General features: G+C 41.1%; 1 pseudogene; it reads left to right on the top strand.

Annotated features, from left to right (window-relative positions):
• LOC127621696 (transcription factor IIIB 90 kDa subunit-like) overlaps window positions 1-21112 on the top strand; it is a 99313-nt pseudogene that overhangs the window by 67932 nt on the left and 10269 nt on the right.

The following is a 21112-nucleotide window of genomic DNA, read 5'->3' as shown; positions in this document are numbered from 1 at the left end:
CTAAGCCAAATATGACAGAATTTTAATTTGTGAGTGAACTACCCTTTATTATTATTGTTATCTCTAATTTTATCACTACTACTTTTTATTGAGTTTCATTTGAGTTCCCTATTTTATGTCGGTAGTCGGAAAGTGGCGTATACTTTATTTCGAAATAATCTCCTCAAAACTTTTTCTTTCTTGATTTACATTATTTGTTAATTTATCACCAACATTTATTCATGAAAATTCTCATTAATAATCGCAATGGATGATGTAAATTACAGAATATTTTGCTTTAACTGGTGTTCAGCCCTTCAGCTGGCAGACTGGCAAAGGCCAGTGTACAAATATTAAATCATCAAAGGCCAATGACACTGTGGAACAAATTGGACAATCCTCTTGAATATAGCTCCAGCTGCAGTTGAGAGAGGTTGTTCCTTTTACTCATGCTGATTCATGGGAAAAGTTGTAATGAGCTGTGATGGGAGGTTTTTAGTTTTGTTGCCTGATCAGAATTTGCCAGGACTTGCAAGTAGCATCTGTATGAGATATTTCACGCATTACTTTTAGAGATAAATGGTTACAAAGAGCCAGCAGCAATTTTCTGTTCTGGATTGATTAAGTGCACTGAACTAAATGTATTCTAATGTTCAATTTCTCAGAATTCAAAGTCTTGGAGTGCTCTCTGTCACTGAAGTCACACTTTCTGGCTGATCAAAGCATACATCTTCAAAGATATTTTGATATATAAGCTCAGTGCTGTTGTTTTTGACAAATACTGTTATTATTGGGCTTGAATAGGCTAACATAGATATATTTGTATTTGTCTGTTGTTCCTTTTCATTTCCACTCCACAGTGCCTTTGTTAGCTCCAAGACCCCTTTCAGCCTCTCTGGTGTACCCAGGTAGAATCACTGAATTCCCTCCCCCTTTACCAGCCGCACACACCAGCTGCCAGATTGAACCTCTGCACGACCTCCAAACTAACAGCAATGGAAAAGCACTCTACCTAAAAGAGAAGATGATAATTGCCATGCAGTTACTTTCTTTCATTTTTGTCTTTCTTCCTCCTTCAACCCCCTTCTTTTTTCTACACATGTCTTTTTGTTAAGGCTTACAGTTCTTAAAAAACTGCCTGGATTTGCTTTTTGAAATTTAAATCTGATCTCAGTGCGTGAGGATGACCTGTCTATGGATCTTTTCCCCGCGTACCTCAGAGAAAGTGACAGCCCGACAGAATGCTTCACCTCCCAGCTCCAGCGTACTGCCAGATCCTGTTTCAGTACAGCTACCGCTTTGAAATCAGAATCACGATATGCAACATTAACCCTGGGGACATGGGAGGCAGAAGTATACAGTACATATTTCTACTCTCCTCATCTTCAGTCAGGTTTTCTAGTTCCACAACCACACACGTGGAGACTGATTTCTAAATGTTAGCTTAAGGTCAGTGGGTATGAGTTAGAGTTCTTCCTGATTTGCTCCTACACTGAGTAAAGTTCATAGCACCTCTCATTTATTTTGCAAGATGCAGACAGAAATAGCCAATGAGCCGGGTGCCCTGATGTGTTTCACAGGCCCCCGACGCGGCCTCCCTCCCTGTTTGACCCTGCCCAGTTTCCCACTCTGTATGTCATTGTTTCCACCCTTTTTGCTCATTATTACAGTAGGCTCTCAATGTCCATACAGTTAGAACCTGGTGGCTTGCGTTCTGGAGGACAGGAAACCAAGGCAACCAACCGTGGAGTGTGTTACTGGGGTTCATCTCAATAGAGCTCCTTGTTGCCAAAAACCCTTCACTGCCTCCTAGCAACAAGAGCAGCAGTATGAGTAATTTGGCTTGATTCTAGCTTGGGCACACTGACCCAGGACCAGAATGGTCACATGAACATAGGAGGGTCTCTAAAGTCTTTCGTCACAGAAAATCTCTTGTGGTCGTTCTCGCAGGGTCAGTTCAGATAACACTCGTGGAAGGACATCTTAGGACTCAATGTCAGAAATCCATCTCAGTTCATTTTGTGTTTGGGTCCCGATCTCTAGGTTCAGTGAAAAGGTTTTTAGGTCAGGTCTCTCAGCATGTCAGGCTCTATTGTTTGAGGATGCCATTTATCAGTGGGTTGAGATCTGTTTGTCCAGAGGATGTCTGGTGGTGGGAGTAAGGGAGCCACATCCTGCTGATGGGAATCGTGTTCTGTGGAGATAAGGCAGTTGGATTGTTTTATTTACCATGTTAGGCCAGTAGAAATATAATTGTGGATTTCAGAGTATCTATACTGAAGACACAACAATAAGATTAGTTCATTAATAGTTGAATGTAGACCTTCTTGACACCCCAAATGCTACAGTTCAAAACAGCTTGTAATGGCCATGGCTGATATTTCTGAGAGGGTGGAGTGCATGCTGGCTATTAAAGAATGCTGGCTTTTGAACTGAGACATGTTGTACAATTCTAAACAAACATTATCACCTCTACAGTGTGTAATTAAATATAAGCTACCTTTAGTGATAAGCTGTTACTTGGGTACATGTCATTTAGTAGGGGAGACCAGGGCTTGTTTTCAAACAAAATAGTTGACCCAAAGAATATACACTCACTGAGCACTTTATAAGTGAATTATACTTTCAAAGCTGTGCACATACAACTGTGCACAAGACGGAATGGAATGGAAAGTGAAGTATACCTGGGCCTTTACAGTACCTTAATTTCAAGAACAGTCCCCTTGGTGTGACCTAGGGTTAATTGCCTTGCTCAAGGGCACAATGATAAATGGTTCTCTCAGGAAACCCAAGTTGACAGGTCTCCCCCTACATGGGACTGAACTTGCTATGTATGTGTAAATTACCAACCCAGAGACCTAACCAATAGAAACCCCACCACCCCACCAACCCACCTCCACTTCACCATCTCAAATCAGCAGATGTTACAAGGCCAAAGTACTGCAGGTGAAACTGAAAGGCCATCTTGAAAGCCTTGCAAATTCTCCTGCCTTCCTTTTCCATCTGCTCCAGAGTCATAGAGAGAGTTTGGCTGACTTAGTGCTGTTAATGGAAACGTATTTCTCCCAGTGGCATGGAGCACATATGCATGTACAGATGTTATCGTGATTGCAGGTGAGAACCTCCTGTGCACAGTCCTCAGCACTGTGAGATTTTAAATTCTTTGTCGTGCACAAAGCGCCAGTGTTTTGGTGAAAGCTGTTACTAAGCAGCAGTCCCTTTGATGAGAAGAAAATTGCTACTTGCTCCATGGAGGCTCAGCAGCAGGACAAAGTCTTAGTGTGTGATCAGTTCAGGGCGTTCTTACTCCCACACAATGTTTTGTTTGGTGTATGGCAATGATCAAGAAATGCTTTCAACAGCACCAATGTTGATAACTGTGGATGATGTGAGTGTTTGAGAGTTCTGTTGAGTTTAGGACATAGTTTTTGTGTATTGCGCATTTGTGTGTGCATGTGCAGCATAGTATATTTTTAATTCAGTGTTGAGAGGTAACTAAAAGTAGCAACGCTACTAACTAGTTTTTTTTCAGTAGAGTAAAAGTAGCTCAGATACTTTTCAGTAACTAGCTACAAAAGAGTTTATGTAAATAAGCCAGTTAAACTAACAATTCTCAGATTCACTTTTATAAAGAGTTGGGGAATCCAGTTTATTTAAGTGAATCATCTGTTCATTTGGACATTTCATGTAAGTGAACTAGTTCAAATAAATTATTGACTTGATCACCAGTTCGCACCTGCACGTAAGTCACTGTATTTTTTTTAAACAAGTTATAATGTTGTGAAGGGGAGGGGGGCGGGGCTGGGTCGGAATATCGTGCGCCCGGTCCCCAATCGGCCTGATGAGGCACGCGAGGGATAAAGACAGCCGGTGACGATGGTTCGAGAGAGAGAGAATTACGGGCATGTCCGTCGTGTGTTTGTTTAATTTTTGTGTATTTTGAGTTTAGTTTTCATTTAACGATTATTTATGTTGACAAGCCGGTACTCGCCTCCTCCTTGCCCATCATTAACTGTGTTACATTGGTGCCGAAATCCCGGGAAGGAGGAGGGATGCCCGTTGCAGAGTCCTCGACACTGCTGTCCACCCAGGGGAGCGCCGCTGCCAACTGTCGGGTGACGGAGTCGCCCAACCGGCCGGATGCGGGGAACGGCCGCCGTCCGCAGGGCAAGTGGGGACTGGATACCCTGACCGCCTGGAGTGAGGGAGCCGCTGCCGGGGGCGGAGGAGTGCCCTGCCGTGCCCAGAGACACGGAGGGGTCGAGGGAGACCGCCGTCCGCGAGGGCAGGAGGGAAGAAACTCCCCGACCGCCCGGAGCGGTAGGGCCGCTGCCAGGGGTGGAGGAGTGTCCCCATTTGCTGCCAGAAAAGCGGAGGGGCGTTCTGCCCACTGGGGGTCGGAGGTTTGACTCCGGTTCACCCGGGGTTAGAGCGGCTGTCATGGAGGAGTGTTCGAGGACCACACGACGGTACATCAGAGAAGCGGTGAGTGAGCTTTTTCTCTCTCTCCTCTCTCTCTCTCTTTCGCACTGTGTTGACCTTTTCCCTCGCCTATTTTGTTTTCTTTGTTGTTGTTGTTGTCTTCCCCTTCTGTCTCCTCCCAGGGCGAGGAAGGCGGGGATGACCACACGGGACGCAAGATACACCCCGCCCCAGGGATGGGGAGGGGGGGGTGTACGTCATTCCGGTGGCACCCCAGCCTGAGATAACGCCGGGAGGATTGTGGAGCGGAGGAGGGCGGGGCCGGGTCGGAATATTGCGCGCTCAGTCCCCAATCGGCCTGATGAGGCCCACGAGGGATAAAGGCGGCCGTTGACGATGAGTCGAGAGAGAGAGAATTACGGGCATGTCCGTCGTGTGTGTGTTTGTTTAATATTTGTGTATTTTGAGTTCAGTTTGCATTAAATTATGATTTATGTTGACAAGCCGGTTCTCGCCTCCTCCTTGCCCATCCTTAACAGTGTTACAAATGTATATGTCAGTTCATACATATTATAACTGTGATGAATAACTATTTATATAACTATAGTATATATATATATATATATATATATATATATATATATATATATATATATATATATATATATAAACATAGCACTGTATTAGGAACACTATGGTCCTAATAAAGTTCTAGACGTGGTCTTCTGCTGTTGCAGACCATTTTCCTCAAAGTTCGACATGTTGTGCATTCTTAGATGCAATTCTGCTCACTACAATTTTACAGAGGGGCTACCTGAGTAACTGTAGCCTTTCTGTCAGCTTGAAACAGTCTGGCCATTCTCTGTTGACCTCTCTCATCAAGGTGTTTCCATTTGCAGAACTGCCGCTCATGAATGTTTTTTGTTTTTGGCACCATTTTTGTGTGAAAATCCCAGGAGATAAGATGTTACAGAAATACTCAAACCAGCCCGTCTGGCACATCATCATGATCATGCCATGGTTGAAATCACTGAGATCACATTTTTCCCCATTCTGATGGTTGATGTGAATATTATCTGAAGCTCCTGACCCGTATATGAATGATTTTATGCATTGCACTGTCACACGATTGGCTGAATAGATGATTGTATGAATACATAGGTGTACAGATGTTCCTAATAAAGGAACAAGAAATTGACGTGTTCCATATTATCACCCTAATTCTGCAGATGTAACCCTAATTGAGATCTCCATTTTTTCCCAACACTGATTTGGGTTGAAATATATTTATGGTGTGTGATCATTTACAAAGCTGGACCTTAAGTGTAATGGAAGTGGTTGTGTATCTTTGTGGATAGCACACTTGCCTCACAGGCTGCTGTATATTCATCTGAAGTTGGGGTGAAACTGAGTGTGTAGAGCAAGGGACCCAGAACAGTCACAATAGTAAAATCAGAGACAAATCCCCCTCCCCTCTGATATAATGGACTGCTGGAGGGAGAGATAGAATGAGGATAATCACGTCATTCTTCTCCTCCGTGGATCTCTCTAAGTCTTGTCCCCAGTGAGGCCCCTGGGGGCCTTTTTCAGTGGCCTGCAGGAAGTCTGATAAGATGCTTTGTCGCCAGGAGGTGTGGAAACCACTGGGCCCTTAATGGTTGCCTCCTCTGGGTCAGATCGCATGCCTTCTCTCCATATCTCCTCCATCATGCTAGATCTGAGAAGAAACTGCTTGCGTAATGGCTTTGTCCTTCAGGAAAAGGATGCTCTGTAAGAGAGCTTCCAGTGGTACTTGTTAGGGAAGCTTTTTTTTGGTATTTTGTGCTGCTGCTTTAACCCCCTTTCTCAGTTTGGAGAGACTGTGCGCCATCAGTGTTAGGTTCACCACTGTTTTATATGAGTTGAATGATATCGGATGGTTATTATGGATATTTTTCCAGCTGTGCAACCACTTTTGAGGAGGAATGGGACTCAGTCCTAAAGGAGTAATAATTGGGTTCAGCTGGTGTAGGTTATTGGAGACTAGCTACATGGTAGCTTAGATCAGCACTGGTTTGAATTCGGTAACAATTTACTGTTGTTTTGTTTTGTTCACCTCCCTTCTATATGACTGCCTGCAGTACAAGAATGACATTTACACCGCATTCTATTGTTGTGATTTTGATCACAGTTTTATGCACTAAAGTACAAAATTGAACAATTGAAAATTATTACATCAGCCAACATTTAAAGGACAAACATAGCTATTATACCATTAGTGGATAAAGCTAAAAATGTGTTTTGTTGTCAAAGTGACTCAAAATGATGGAGCAAATCACATATATTTTTGATAATCAATTCTGACTATTTGTGATCTAATCTATGATAAAACATTTTATGAAAGCATGTTACATGTGGACCTGCCCCTCAATCTGGTTCACAAACAACCCCTACAACTTAAATGCTGATACCCCAGCTGGAGAGCGGGGATTACAGCTGCAGAGTGGCACCCAAAACTGGTGGAGAGCCTCCATCCATTACACCCCTCTCCCCTCTCACATTTATTTACACAAAGCCAGCTGCTATGTGATATTGGTTCAACAGAAATATTACCACCACCCCCTCCGCCCCCGCCTGATTTCATCGACATTCATTATTGACAGACTGGCATATGGGCCCGGTGGAGCAAGAGTGCTCCCACTGAAATGGTTAAGCCTGGGAATTTTTTTTTTCTTTATTAAAGGAGATCACACTGAGAGCTGTTTAAATGTGTTGCCTAGCTACAAAGCTGATAAAAACACATCAGTAACATTAATAGTGGAAGTGTTTGATTTCCATCCTACAGCATTCAACGTGTTATATATATATCCCATATGTGAATAGATTGTTTGCTTTAGTACTCAAATATTTATGCATACTTGGTGGCTAGAATTGCACACATGTTAAATGCACAGTTGGAAGGTAAGGAAACAACTGTGTAAATTGAGACAAAATGTTCCAAAGCAAATTCTGAGTTCTAGAATAAAGCAATAAGCCACAAGAGTCATTTTATAGTGATTTTACAACACAAGTAAATAGAGTTTTTTGGCATTATGTGAAGCAGAGAATTGTTACTTTTAAATTAAGGTGGCAAATAAATGTTAAATAAATAAAATACAAAATTATCAGTATATATTAATATTATGTGTGTAATATTAAATGTAATAAATATATAATATTAAAAATATTATTATTATTTTAATATATTTCTAAATATTTTCATATGTATTTTTTTATTATTTAAATATTAGAAATTATTAATAGTTTTCTATTAATGAATAAAAGTTATATTGTTATTTAGGTCACTTTGGATAAATATATCTGCTAAATGACTGAATGTAAATGTAAATTAAATTATATTAATATTCTTTATAAAAATGTGCCTAAGTTTAGGCTGTTTATGGTTTTCAATTAACATAGCAACTTAATTTTTTTGATATGTTAATATAGAAAGTGAAATTGAAAAATAGCAAATCTAATCATAATTCAGAGTCAAAACTGTCCGTTTTAATGAAGATTATGGTAACACTTTACAATAAGGTTCCATTTGTTAATATTGGCTAACAACATAATCAGAATCAGAATTTTTTGTGTCTTTTGTTTAAGTTTTTCATTAAAATATTATTTATATTGTCAAGCTTTATTGCCAAGCATGCTTACACATACAAGGCATTTGTCTTGGTGACAGAAGCTTCCAGTGCACAACAATACAAAAACAGCAACAAGACATAGATAATAATACATACATACATATATACATATATATATATATATAATGGACTAATAACAAACAATACCTTTACAGCATTTATATCTACAGTACCCAAATCTTGGTTCATTTTAATTTCAACACATAGTAATATATATCAAATATAAAATCAAAAGTTGTAAATGTTAACATTAGTTTTGTTTAGTTGCCAGTTTATTTAAAGTGATAGTTCACCCAAAAATAACAATTCTATCCTCATTTACTCACCATCATATTGTTCCAAACCTGTATGATGTCCTGTCTTTTCTGGAACAAAAAAGATGTAAGTCTCAGTCTCATTTACTTTCAGGGCTTCTTTTTCCTATACAGTGAAAGTGAATGGTGACTGAGGCTGTCATTCTGCTTTTCTCATCTCCTTTTGTGTTCCACGGAAGAAAGAAAGTCATAAAGGATTGGAACAACATGAGGATGAGTATATGGTGACTGAATTTTCACATTTGGGTGAACAATTTTCTTTAAAGCTTCAACCTTTTATATCTGTCATAGTCATGTAAGATTTGTTTGCATCAGTAAATCAGTCTGCGTTTGAAAGAGTCCTGGGAGATCCTAGGAAATTATTGATGACAGAGGAGCGTTGGGATTGATCGTTAAGTGGGCGAATTTGTCTGGCATGAATTCGCTCCATTAGCCAGCTCATTCACCATCTGGCCCCTGGGCGGGCGCAGGCAGCCGCGGAGTGTGGAGCCTGGCATTTGGGCTAGGCATCCTCACCAGCTTTACCCATTCAGCCTTGAGGGCACACCATCTGACCTGTGGATCGCCCCATTTTTACCTTCTTCTGAGAGGTCACAAGAGGGACACGCTAAGTGTAAGATGTCTCTATTCAACAATGCATGTCATCCATCTGGTTATGGTAATTTATTATCTGTAAAGATGACACAGTTCTGTGTTGCAGAGGCACTGATTTTGCTTCACACTTTCACCTAGCACCAGGCACTTGTGAAAATCCTGTGTGGGGGGAAGCAATACACAGATGCTACCTGGTGTTTTAAGCGTGTGACTATGGTTCAGACCCTCTGCTTATATACACTCAGCCACAACATTAAAACCATCAGCCTATATTGTGTAGGTACCTCTCATGCTGCCAAAACAGCGCCCACCGCATCTCAGAATTGCATTCAGAGATACTATTCTCCTCACCACAATGGTACAGAGCGGTTATCTGAGTTACCATAGAGTGTAACTCAGATAATGGAGTGAATTCGTCTGGTTTGAGTATTTCTGTAGCTGCTGATCTCCTGCGATTTTCACACACAACAGTCTCTAGATTTGACTCCGAATGGCTCCAGAAACAAAAACCATCTAATGAGGGGCAGTGGTGTGTACTGAAATGCCTTGTTGATGAGAGAGGTCAACAGAGAATGGCCAGACTGATTAGAACTGAAAAAGTCTACAGTAACTCATATAACCGCTCGGTACAATTGTGGTGAGAAGAATAGCATCTCAGAATGTTGATTGGCGATGTTTTGCAGGCATGAGGGAGACCTACACAATATTAGGGAGGTGGTTTTAATGTTGTGGCTGATCGGTGTTTTGCTACTTGTACTATCTTCTCGGTAATACTTTACAACAAGGTTGTATAAATTTACATTCAATAACTACATTATTGAACATTAACTAACAATGAACAATATTTTTACAACACTTCTTAATCTTAGTTATTGTTAATTTCAACAAATACTTATAAATTTTTAAAAATGAAAAGTTATTTGTTAACATTAGTTAATGCATTCCAAACTAACATGAATAACTCTCATAAGTTAACATTAACCAAGTATATTAAAAGCTGTTAAAAATATTGTTCATTGGTAGTACATGATACCTAATGCTTTAACTATGTTAACAAATGGAATTGTATTGTAATGAGTTACCGACTTCTCATTACTGAATTATTCATATTGTAAAATTATTTAAACTCAAATCAGTATTTCATGTCCATTTATTTACTTGATAAGTAACCACTCAATAAGGAAGATAATGTATGGTTAGGGAAGATTTGTGATAATGACTGACTGTACTTTATCCCTTACATATTAAACACTGATTTAGGTTTCATTAAGAAGTTGTTGTCCCAGTTAGATTAAAGTTGGTTTAATTTAGCAAAGAACAGTGATTTAATGTAAACGAAACTCAGGGATTTAAAGGGAAAGTTCACACAAAAATGAAAATTGTCTCATCATTTACCCACCCTCATTCCATCCCAGATGTGTATGACTTTCTTCCTTCTGCTGAACACAAACAAAGATTTTTAGAAGAATATCTCAGCACTGTTTGTCCTTTCAATGCAAGTGAATGGTGGCCAGAACTTTGAAAGTCAAATAAGCACATAAAGGCAGCATAAAAGTATCCATATGACTCCAGAGGTTAAATTCGTGTCTTCTGAAGTGATATGATAAGTGTGGGTGAGAAACAGATCAATATTTAAGTCCTTTTTTTACTACAAATCTTTCACTTTCACATTGTTCTTCTTTTGTTTTTGGCAATTCACATTCTTTGTGCATATCGCCACCTACTGGGCAGGGAGGAGAATGTATACTAAAAAGGTATACTTTGACAAAACAGTTCCCCTTAATACTTACTGTCAGCAAGATTCATCAGTTAACGCCAAAGCATCACACTTGACTGCATTTCACACTTAACTCATAAACTATTAGCAGCAGTACCCAAACACTGTCATATTTCACATCTACACAAACTTTCACCTAACGACTTCATACTGGCCCTTTACTTTCACTTTTGGAGATTTCAGACACACCCACACACATGTTCACACACACACACAAAACTGAAGCTATGTTTATACAGGACCCATCTTGATATTTCACCTTAACCTCCAAACACAAATCAGGCCCTCACTGCCCTTAGTTGGCCAGGTCACATTCCAAAGGCCGTTTAGCTCAGTGTCACTCTCGGTCATGTGTATAATATGCGAGTGTGTAGCCCAGGGGGGTAATGGGTGATAGTTAATGGGTGTTGTATTGTGGTCAATCCCTACCAGGAATGAAGGTCAGTGAAGCAGAGATGGGGAAGACCAGAGTTCAACATCACATTTATAGCTTGTCCCGGAGATATACTTATCTAAACTGGTTCTTTCTCTGTATCTCTAAATTTTACTCACTCGCATTCTTTCTCTAAGCATCCTACAGCTCTCTGATGCTCACAGATCAGACATCTTAAGACCACAGATGCCGGCTATTAAACACACGAAAAAACTCTTGAAGAATAATTGGATTTGTTTACAGTAGTTTGCTCATCTGACACTGGAGACTTTGCTGATAATTCTTCCCAGTTAAAGGGCCTCTGTGCTGCCGCCTGTGTGCTCAGCCAGCTGATTGTAATCTGTTAAGAGAAAAGCAGAAGCTCTGTCATAAATTGCATCAGTTATTTATAGAGATAGAGAGCCCGTAGGAGGGTCAGTGTGTTCAGGAGCCAGTGTAAAAAGCAAGAATGTCTGACCATTTGCATCAGATTGTGAGATAATGTCTCTGGTCTGAGCTGCCTCACTGTCTAGTGTCTGCATAGGCAGCTACTTTCTAAGGCAGCATCCTCATGACCAAAATTAAACCTCACTGATTAGACACGTTCTATATGGGCAGCAACTTACAGAGGTTTGACTAAGAAGAGAGACTTGATTAATGGTCACAGATGATTTCAGAGGATGATTCCACATTTTGCTAAACTAGTAATGATGAAATACTCGAACAAGCGCAGAAAATACATAGTACACAAATATAAGGGGGTATAATTTTACATTTTTAATTATTTTTTAAAATGTTTAGAATTTATACGTTTCAGTACATAATAACATTTGTATTGATTCAACATTCAACTTTGCCACACTTAAGTTATATTGTGCAGTTATATGCCCCATACAGTAAAATTATGGTAACACTTTACAAAAAGGTCCCATTTGTTTAATAACATTACTGTAGTTAACATGAACTAATGAACTACATATAGAACATATACTATTACATTTTTAAAATCAAAAGGGTATTAGTTAACATTAGTTAATGCACTATATGAACTAACAATGAACAATTGTAATTGTATTAACTAACATTACAATTAATAAAGGCTGACAAAATATATTATTAATTGTTTGTTCATGATGCCTAAAGCATTAACTAATGCTAACAAATTGAATATTTTTATGGACTTACCAAAATTACATTAATTGTAAATTGCAAACATTTATTTGATTTGAAACAGTTATGTATAGTTCTGTTGTCAATATCAAAAGGTCATTGTGACATACAGGTAAGCAGTAAAAACCATGAGAGCATCATACACAGCAGAGATATGTTCAAAAATAAGAAAGATATATCCATTACAAGCTCTTAAACTGCTCAAGTGAGAAATCATTAATATCTATGATTTGTTTACTGTCTTTGGCATTTTGCTGTAACACAAATCACTAATTATTAAGAAATTGCGTGAAGACGCGGTGTCGTAATGGTTAAAAAGTAATTGCTACGATTAGTGGTATTGTGACCGACATTAATCTGATTTCAATTGGGATCCTCATAGAATAGCACTGAGATGAGAGCTTGATGAGATATTGAGAGCACCTGGAGAGTGCGCGTGTTTGATTGACACTGCGAGTGAGCATATTGAAGGGAGTGAAGTTGAAAGTGCATGTTTATTTGTTGTTTAATTCGTTTTTATATCCATTTGCAGACCTTTTATCCTCTTCCTGCTCACAGAGCAGCAAGTCATAATTACTACCGTAATGACTCTAGAAAATGGACAACTTAATATTCATACACATGTAATTCATGCACATTAAATATTCAGACACATCTTTGAAAACAAACCTGCGTATTCATCTGAATAACAGCATGTCTGAAAGTTTACATTTGTGAATACTTAGAATTGCCAACAATTCACCCTCCAGAGGCCACACTGTCACAGACGAAGATCAGCCGATTTAGATCGATTGGTGCACCCCTATTATATACATTTTATTTGTTCAGGTTTTAAAAAAGACTTGAAGTTGGACTTCCAATTTTGAAACATTTCAGGAGATTTAAACAGTTAATGTTAAAAAAAAAAAAATGTATTCAAATAAAGTGTCTATATTACATAATAACAAAACTTTAGCCAACGTTTGCAGAGAACGGTGTGTAAAATATGTTACATTATTCTCTCTTTTGATAACCGTACACCTGTAAAATGCTAACTTTGCAGAGAATTGTTTACTCTCCTCATTTTGGTTGATAGAAGACAGTCGAGCACCTGCCAAGCTAACGTTAGCATTGCATTATTTCGTTTAGCATCTGAAAATGGAATGCTTAAATGGCGGAGATTGGAGTTAGGTAGGAATATAGGTAGAAGTAGGAATATCCTAGATACGACTTTGAATGGAACACAGCATATCTGGCGAAACTGAGTGAAATGGCTAAAAACAAGTTAAATAACAGTAATATCTGTTTTGACCTTATTGCAGATGATCTTACTATACTGTATGCTATGGCGTTGGGGTCCCTTTTACAACCCTTGTTTCTTCTTGACTGCCCTTGAAGAATTTCAACAATCACTTGAACGTTCTGCTCAAGTTTTCTGCCTCGCAATTTTTTGCAGCAACCCCTCTCATTTCAGCTCATACTGAGCTATCTTATTGTAAGATTATCTAAATTTCTAAATCCCCACAAGCAGAGGCATCCAATACATAGTTTTTGCTCTAGATTCAGCTTGAGACCATTTCACTTCCATGGCTAAATATTTGTAAGTGTATTAGTCACACTTGGGTGGAAGATCTGTGCCTCTTCCCAAGACTATTCTCTCTGCGAGGCCACTCACGGGTGATTGTGTTTTCCAGTAATGTGTTGGTAAATCCTAACACGAGTATTATGTTGAGGGTGTGTGCCAGAGCCAGGACACTGGTTCATAGAGCAGAACTAGCCAGAACAGACTCCGTTCAGTTCAGCTTAATGCAGATGGCTTATGTGGGCCACCACTCCTAATCAGTTACGACAAAGGCAGCCCCACTCTCAGCATCTCTCTCTCTCTCTCTCTCTCACACACACACTCCTCTTCCTCCTCCTCCTCTCTTCCTTAAGCAGATTAATTAGCAGCACTTTCCCTTATCTGCCAAGAAAGAGCTCTCTCTGATTTCGGGGGAGATCTCACCAGGGAGGCATTGTCCCTGCCCAGCTTTCCTGCACTTTAGTTTGTGTTTTTATGAATGTATTTGTATTTGTGTGCTACTGCCTGTGGGTTAGTGTGTATATTTACACCGTATTGCAGCTAAATATAAGGTTGCATTTGCATATGCAGTTTTCAACTATACATTTGCAAGTATACCATAAATTAAAGGGATAATACACCCTTGTCATAATTTTCTTGTGCTTATGCTGTGTCCAAACCCATACAACTTTCTTTTTTTTTCTGTGGAACACAAAAAGGAGATGTTAGGCAGTGTGTATGTCTCAGCCACCATTCACTTTCCATTGCATTTTTTTTTCCAGACAAAAAGGGGTTTCAGACAGAAATTGAACGGTGACTGAGGTGTTCCATGCAAACCAGAAGAAAAAAGGTTGAGTAATTGATGAAAGTATTTCCTAAGAATTAACATGTGGCATAACAGAATGAATATTTTACGATATTCACTGTAAGGTCACCACAAGTCTTTTGGGAGGCAGCTCTAAACATCCAGGCCAACTGTGACATAAATAGCAGTCTGTCTTCACGGTACACACTGTACTAACATGGAGGCAGATCAAGGTCATATTTCAGAATTTTCCCTATAGTTCCTCTCTCTCCTTCCCCCGTACAACTAATTAATAAATTATACTAGTCTCTTTAATATTATCCTTAAATAGTGCTGGTGTTTGATGTTTAAATCCAGTCACCAGGAAATGTAAGCTAAGCACTTCATCAACGCCACAGGTCTTATTTAGCCCTAGTACTGCAGGTCTCAGTCTGAATCAAGTGCTTTAGATATGCCACAGTAATCTGTAGTGAAGGAATGTATGCAGGAAGTATGCTTCATATTTTCATATTTTTAGAAGGAATATTAGACTGGTTATGAGCTCTTGAAAGCTTCCCAGCTTCTATCAGCGTACGAGTTGGTGTGAAGAAGGATCAGATTTGAAAATAATTTTTTCTGTATTATTTGTGTGGGACTTTTGTAGTGGTAATGAAACACTTTTATGAGGCTTTTTGAACTTCAGCTTGCTGTTGCACACTTTTTTTTCTAAATCACTTTGTTTGGGAAAATATTTCTGCAGCTCATTTATAACTGTGATTGAAGAAAATACTGCAATTGACAAAGTCTTTTTAATCACAGATTATTGATTTACCTTTACCTATATCTCTTTTTTAGGCTCCGTCACTTAATATCATATGCACCAAATAAGAATAGAACACCAGCCTCACTGGTGGGTTAAACTAGGGCCCTGCAGTATTACTGTTAATATATATAATATTATGTTTATTTTCTGTTTAAAGGTGAAATGTGATTTCTGCATCACTAGTGTCACCAAAAGGAATTACAAAAATGTCATAGTTACTGTTGTAACCGAACGAGACGTTGTGTCGAATTAAGTGACACAAGGGGGCCTTCCTGGGATGCCAAACCTACCTCTGAACCTGAGAAAAGGCCAATGTCAAGTTGGCAGACAGAATTTGCATGCCCTGCCCCGGACATACGGGTATAAAGGGAAGCGGGGCAGTGAGTGCCAGTCAGGATTTTGCACTGAGGAGCCGAAAATAAGGTACGGCCGTTTACAGTGGTAGGTCTAGTTCTGTGGAAGGAGGGACGCAACGTCTCCTTCCTTCCCTCGGGGAACGTGGGTTACAACAGTAACCATGACGTTCCTCTTCTGTCACTCACTCGACTTTGTGTCGAATGAAGTGACAAAAGGGGTCCCATATAAAAACGCCACACACTGACCATGTTACGTGAACTGTCGAGACAGGTGCAAGCAGGCTACTGTGTCGGCTGCATGTAGCCCTCCCCAACACCCCCAAAGAGATGTCACATACAGACCTTAGGTTCCCCGCACCCCTGAGGGGGGAACAGGAGCTACATGACTAGCATGGGAGCAAGCCCAGCAGCCGCGGCCTTCTCTCTCACTATGTCTCTCAAATAGGACGTGAAACGGCTGGGGCTATCTTAACGCTATGAAAAGCGTCGGGGAAGGCGGTCTTTCTCGGTCCTATTCTTTCAGGGGGAAAAGACCCTGCATAGGCCACATCCTGCCCAGTCTAGGGGGAGATTACATGTGGCAAATACACCACAAGGGTTGTGAAGCCGTACGTGGGAAATGGCACAGTGGTAGTTCCAGCCTAATGAGGGGGGACTCTACAAGTACGGCGACCGGGGCAGCGGGGCTGCCCAAGGGAAAGGGAGTTTGCCTGAAAAGGGAACTAAGCCCGTGGAGCTCGACCACAGTACAGAGCACCTGTGACTCGTAGTGGGCCTGGACGCGAATTACTCTGCTGAATTCGCAGGCCAGAAGTCTAGGGAGGAGAACATCCAGGGAGCGACGCTTAGTGGCTAACCTGGGATAGAAGGCGCACTGGATCAACTTGGTGAAGGGCTCTGTGTACAAGCGGAACACCTGGTCCATCAGCTCTACCGCCGCGAACCAATCTAGCTGTCGAACACAGATAAGAATCTTTTTCTGCGTGAACATTTTGAACTGGAGTCTGTGTAAGGCCCAGTTGAGAACTCGCAGGTCCAAGATTGGTCGTAACCCGCCGCTTTTTTTGGGTATGATGAAGTAAGGGATGTAGAAACCCTTCTCCATCTTGGCTGGAGGGACGGGCTCTATCGCATCCTTGAGGAGCAGGGTCTAACTGAAGTGGCATTCACCTTGAGGAAGGAGAGCCGCGACCGCAACGCTGCCATGGTCACGTTCTCGCACTGAGTACATGAGCCATCCACGAACACCGCCTCAGTGTGATCACTGCCCAGGCACACAAGGCAGCGTCTGTGGCCGTCGGTCTTGGAGAGAAATCGACCGCATCCAGGAACAACACAGGCGCGGAAAGGCATCTTGAAAAGGACGCGTCCTGAAAAGGACAATCAACACTGCTGTGTATTGCTCTTTTGTGAGTGGAAAACTCAAAAGAGAAATCAAAACTCTTTTAGGTGGAGAACACTTTTTTAACAGTGAAAAGCGATGTCGAAGCGCCCAGGGGCGTAGACTGCACAGCGTGCAGAGAGAGAGAATGCCAGCTGGAAACGCGCAGTGGATCCAACAGCAATGCTTCTCACTGACAGGTGAGTGAAACAGTGGTGAACTTCAGCTTGCTGTTGCACAACCGTTCTGCTCCGAAGAAACATTCTGACTGGCACTCGTTGACCTGCTTCCCTTTATACCCGTAGGTCTGGTGCGGGGCATGCAAATTCTGTCTGCCAACTTGACATTGGCCTTTTCTCAGGTTCAGAGGTACGTTTGGCATCCCAGGAAGACCCCTTGTGTCACTTCATTCAACACAGCGTCGAGTGAGTGACAGAAGGGGAACTAATGTTTTCAAATAGGTTTCCCGAACACTTTCCCATCTGCAATTGGTCACTCTAACTGATGGTCCTACCACAGAGTCACACCATTGGTTGACCCAATGTTGCTGCATCTGGCTGGTTGAGATGTTCAAACAAACAGAGCAATGTTTTGGAAGTGCCACACTGCACAGTGTTTTCACCCACAATATAGTTATAGTTGTCTCACATATTAAACTGGGATAGGAGAAAGGATTTCAACATTAAACCATTGAGAAAAATAACATTTTAGAAAAGATAGTTTTCTCCTTTTTACATTTTTGAAGAATTCTTGATTTGAAAATGCCAAGCTGTTTCTCTCTCTAAATCAACAGTATTCTTGTGTTTATCTCATTTCATAACCTAAGGTCTAATGAGATTACTGAATGGCATCTCAGTATAGAACTGTATGTGGTATATTTTCTTGTTGACCTATACTTCAGCTTTGTATATGAAAAAAAAAATGTCTCCCCAATTTTGGCATGCCCAATTCCCAATGCACTCTATGTCCTCGTGGTGGTGTAGTGACTCACCTCAATCCGGGTCGCAGAGGACGAATCTCTGTTGCCTCCGTATCTGAGACAGTCAGTCCGTGCATCTTATCACGTGGCTTGTTTTGCGTGTTACCTCGAAGACTTAGCACTTGTGGAGGCTCACGCTATTCTCCACGGCATCCACACACAACTCACCACGTGCCCCACCGAGAGCGAGAGCCACATTTTAGCGACCATGAGGAGGTTAACTCAACGTGACCCTACCCACCCTAGCAACCGGTCCAACTGGTTACTTAGGAAGCCTGAGTCAATCAGCATGCCCTGGATTCATACTAGCAACTACAGGTTTAGTAGTCAGCATCTTTACTTGCTGAGCTACCCAGGCCCCCAGCTTATTATATTAATATTAATATTATAATATAATATTTATCAGCTTATTAGAGGTCCAATTAAATTGACTGGGCTCAACCGTGCTAACCCTACTGGACTTCAGTGGTAAATCCATCATGATAATCAAATAATTCAAACGAAATGTGACGGCTGTAAATATTTGACCAGCACATTCCATAATACAGGGTAAATATGACACATTCATTTAATCTATAGTCAATATCTGTGATAATTTTAAATCCACAAAACTTGATGAATTGGCACTGTGCTATCTGGGTCTTAGTGCCCCAGATAGCACAGTGGTCAGGCTTAGATGGTCAGGCTTAGATAAGCAGCAGTGTGGCTGGCATTTAACCATATCAAAGTGCATGCACAAGAGTAAGGGAAAAAGACAAAAAGCAAGCACATAATGATTGCTGGGATCAACTGTAATGTTGCTGGGCAACCCCCCACTGTGCCTTCCAGGTTGCTGCCGAGCGGCTTTTGTCATTGATTGGTGAGACATTATGAAATGAGTCTGTTACATAATGTATTGTGCATTTCTTAGAGAGATACAGAGGATACTCATTCTTAACAAAGATTTATTAGCAGGGATGCCTTATTTCCCATAAAATAAAACCACAAATACCAGTGCTTCATACATTGTTGGAGACATACATAAAGGGGGTTTGCTTCTATATTACTTTTTATATACACTCACCTAAAGGATTATTAGGAACACCTGTTCAATGTCTCATTAATGCAATTATCTAATCAACCAATCACATGGCAGTTGCTTCAATGCATTTAGGGGTGTGGTCCTGGTCAAGACAATATCCTGAACTCCAAACTGAATGTCAGAATGGGAAAGAAAGGTGATTTAAGCAATTTTGAGCGTGGCACGGTTGTTGGTGCCAGACGGGCCGGTCTGAGTATTTCACAATCTGCTCAGTTACTGGGATTTTCATGCACAACCATTTCTAGGGTTTACAAAGAATGGTGTGAAAAGGGAAAAACATCCAGTATGCGGCAGTCCTGTGGGCGAAAATGCCTTGTTGATGCTAGAGGTCAGAGGAGAATGGGCCGACTGATTCAAGCTGATAGAAGAGCAACTTTGCCTGAAATAACCACTCGTTACAACCGAGGTATGCAGCAAAGCATTTGTGAAGCCACAACACGCACAACCTTGAGGCGGATGGGCTACAACAGCAGAAGACCCCAACGGGTACCACTCATCTCCACTACAAATAGGAAAAAGAGGCTTTTTCCAGTTGAAGACTGGAAAAATGTTGCCTGGTCTGATGAGTCTCGATTTCTGTTGAGACATTCAGATGGTAGAGTCAGAATTTGGCGTAAACAGAATGAGAACATGGATCCATCATGCCTTGTTACCACTGTGCAGGCTGGTGGTGGTGGTGTAATGGTGTGGGGGATGTTTTCTTGGCACACTTTAGGCCCCTTAGTGCCAATTGGGCATCGTTTAAATGCCACGGCCTACCTGAGCATTGTTTCTGACCATGTCCATCCCTTTATGGCCACCATGTACCCATCCTCTGATGGCTACTTCCAGCAGGATAATGCACCATGTCACAAAGCTCGAATCATTTCAAATTGGTTTCTTGAACATGACAATGAGTTCACTGTACTAAAATGGCCCCCACAGTCACCAGATCTCAACCCAATAGAGCATCTTTGGGATGTGGTGGAACGGGAGCTTCTTGCCCTGGATGTGCATCCCACAAATCTCCATCAACTGCAAGATGCTATCCTATCAATATGGGCCAACATTTCTAAAGAATGCTTTCAGCACCTTGTTGAATCAATGCCACGTAGAATTAAGGCAGTTCTGAAGGCGAATGGGGGTCAAACACAGTATTTGTATGGTGTTCCTAATAATCCTTTAGGTGAGTGTATATAGTGCTGTCGAAGTTAACATGCTAAAAAATGTGTTTAACGCCACAATTTTTTTTATGCCGCTAACGTGTAATATGACCCTTTGAATAAACCGTAGTTCATGAGAAGTGAGTCAGTTCATGCAAACACCGCTAACGTCACATGCATTGACCATTGGGAAAGCAGATGGTGGGAGACATTAGGCTGATACCTGCGCCAAGTATTTTATCAATGTAGCATAGCAGTAGAGCATGCTCGCAAAGCACAGATAGAGCTCGGAACTTTGTAACATGATTGTAGCTCCAAGACAGCTGCCATTTGAACATCAGCCTTGCACTACGAGGCGCAGTGCTAGCATGTGGCAAAAGTTGCGAGGCTCGCCACGAGTGTGAAGTGAAAGTGTGAGTGCTAGGTGATTGTCTGTGTTCCACGACTGCTACTGGGTCCTTGAATAAAATATAACATGTGAGTAAAGTTTCAGATGCCTGTGGAGTTTCTGTTGCCCCCACTAGGAAGTTGGTGCCCTTCACACACTGCCTAATATGCATATAGGGAGGGGCAAGGACGGATTAATCACCGGGCTGATTGGGCCGTTGCCCAGGGGCCTCTAAACCCAAAGGGCCCTGAGCTCTAAAAAAATTATTTATTTTGAGATATCTGTTATAAATCCACATAAAT

The sequence above is a fragment of the Xyrauchen texanus genome, chromosome 28 (genome assembly GCF_025860055.1).
Source record: "Xyrauchen texanus isolate HMW12.3.18 chromosome 28, RBS_HiC_50CHRs, whole genome shotgun sequence".
NCBI lineage: Eukaryota > Metazoa > Chordata > Actinopteri > Cypriniformes > Catostomidae > Xyrauchen > Xyrauchen texanus.
The sequence above is the reverse complement of the archived record's forward strand: the minus strand, read 5'-3'. Positions and strand labels throughout refer to the sequence as shown.